The following is a 2,928-nucleotide window of genomic DNA, read 5'->3' as shown; positions in this document are numbered from 1 at the left end:
CCGCTCCGGGGCTCTCGTCGCCCTTCAGGATCGCGGGTATCTGCGCAGAAACATCGAGAACACGAGCACCAGGGAAACAGTGAGTGTGCACTTTCCCTTCAGCTATCGTAGCACGGACGTGCCGGACGATGGAGTCTCCAACGATCGCAGCGTCGCGTTCCGTCTCGCGGAGGGGAGCGAAGCGGTTCCGGGTGGAGATCTCGAAGATCTCTCTTCGAGTGCAGAAACACTCATGGCACTGCAAGTCGACTCTTTCAACTGCCTTCATCTGTTGCATGTGAGTTTCAGATAAGCTTCATCCAGTATAAGATAAATTGAACATCTGTTAATGTCAGTCTGTAAATGAAACACCTGTAAATTGTTTATTCATCGGCTGAGTGACAGTCAGTGACTTCAATGGGAATGCTAATCTAATCTCTTACTTTTCAGATTGTTCCTCTTTCCTTGCCATTATTGTTATTTTGTTGTTTAAAGATTATGATGGGACTTGCTTGCACTTGTTTTACTGAATCAGTGAATCATCAGTTGTTTTCCAAACACTCATTTATTCTTCTTTAGGTTTGAATCATCTCTCTGGGCTGATTGGAGTTGTTGTTGTGGGTTTGGTGGTCATGATGATGTGTGCCATTATATATACATGTGTACGGTAGGTGCATGACACGTAATAAGTATTTATAACGGTTTAAGTGACTAAAAAGAACATAATTATCACAGAATAGGTTTAGCATATTACGTTGACTTGGTGTATTTTATTGTGTATTGACATACTGTATATTCCCAATAAAAGTGATGTGCACAATTATAGCAAGATAAATATTTATACAAAGCCGGATTTCATATAGCACCTATTGTGAAATGTCATCAGTGTGAACCGAAAACAAACTTTCTAAAATTCTTTCTGAATTCTAAAGGCTAATACACAAAGTCTAAAGACCGCTCCGGGGCTCTCGTCGCCCTTCAGGATCGCGGGTATCTGCGCAGAAACATCGAGAACACGAGCACCAGGGAAACAGTGAGTGTGCACTTTCCCTTCAGCTATCGTAGCACGGACGTGCCGGACGATGGAGTCTCCAACGATCGCAGCGTCGCGTTCCGTCTCGCGGAGGGGAGCGAAGCGGTTCCGGGTGGAGATCTCAAAGATCTCTCTTCGAGTGCAGAAACACTCATGGCACTGCAAGTCGACTCTTTCAACTGCCTTCATCTGTTGCATGTGAGTTTCAGATAAGCTTCATCCAGTATAAGATAAATTGAACATCTGTTAATGTCAGTCTGTAAATGAAACACCTGTAAATTGTTTATTCATCGGCTGAGTGACAGTCACTGACTTCAATGGGAATGCTAATCTAATCTCTTACTTTTCAGATTGTTCCTCTTTCCTTGCCATTATTGTTATTTTGTTGTTTAAAGATTATGATGGGACTTGCTTGCACTTGTTTTACTGAATCAGTGAATCATCAGTTGTTTTCCAAACACTCATTTATTCTTCTTTAGGTTTGAATCATCTCTCTGGGCTGATTGGAGTTGTTGTTGTGGGTTTGGTGGTCATGATGATGTGTGCCATTATATATACATGTGTACGGTAGGTGCATGACACGTAATAAGTATTTATAACGGTTTAAGTGACTAAAAAGAACATAATTATCACAGAATAGGTTTAGCATATTACGTTGACTTGGTGTATTTTATTGTGTATTGACATACTGTATATTCCCAATAAAAGTGATGTGCACAATTATAGCAAGATAAATATTTATACAAAGCCGGATTTCATATAGCACCTATTGTGAAATGTCATCATTGTGAACCGAAAACAAACTTCTTGGAATTCTAAAGGCTAATACACAAAGTCTAAAGCTAAAATACCAGAGTCTGTGTCCATCATACACTACTTGATTTTCTGTGAAATTTACAAACGGCTACTGACTGGGACCACCCAAATCTGCAGACTGCTACTGACTTTTGGCAACTAGCATCGACTCGTTCAGATGGCAAATCAGTGCAAAGTCAATACCTATAAAAACCAAGAACATGATTTAGTCTCATACAGTGGCTCCAAACAGCACTTGGATACTAAAAATGTATGAATATTCTAGCATTAGTTGTTGAACCAAGTCACATTTATTACTAGGACTAGCATGCCTTTCAAGTCCAAGAAGACTTGCCAAACGTTAGTTGGTGTGATGAACAAAACTGTGGTTAATCTGTTTACAAAATAAATAAATAATAATAATAATAACTTTGACAAGGTTGTTGCAAAATATGTAATATTTATTAATATACCTATTTTTCTTAACTTATATATCTTTTTTCCCCAGATTGTCCTCTAAGCAAAAGGTGAATCTTTTATTTCACAGTGGATATAGTAAGGCAGCATGATGATGATGATGGTGTTGAAGAGTGTTTCTGTTTTCAGGCTCAGAATGAGGCAGCAGGCACATATGCACATATGAGCAGAGAGCTCTTTAGCTCTCTGCTCCACCCTCTGAATATGAGACTTTGAACTTTAAGAGAGGTGACACACAATAAACAACAAACACACATCTGATCTCCTCTGTCTTCTTCAGTCAGCTGTACTTTCAAGATTTCTATAATACATATATTTCCACATGAAAGACTCATAAAAACAAAACATTTCACATGTATCCTATGTCTTAATACGTTGTACAAGCATGAAGACCAAGAAATACTGGCAGCAATTTATGAATGTAATTACTTTGCAAATTTGATTTTATATATATATATATATATATATTAGGGATGCACCGATACCACTTTTTCCAGTACTCGCCCGATACGATACTTTTATTTTTGGTACTTGCCGATACCGAGTACCGATACCGATATTTTTATTGCATTTGTACATTTTTTAAATATTGGGTACAGAAACCAAAAGAGTATGTATAATGTTAGTTGGTTAACTTCATTTAT

The sequence above is a fragment of the Sinocyclocheilus anshuiensis genome, unplaced genomic scaffold (genome assembly GCF_001515605.1).
Source record: "Sinocyclocheilus anshuiensis isolate Anshui unplaced genomic scaffold, SAMN03320099.WGS_v1.1 scaffold200, whole genome shotgun sequence".
Lineage (NCBI taxonomy): Eukaryota > Metazoa > Chordata > Actinopteri > Cypriniformes > Cyprinidae > Sinocyclocheilus > Sinocyclocheilus anshuiensis.
Note: the sequence above shows the minus strand (reverse complement) of the source record.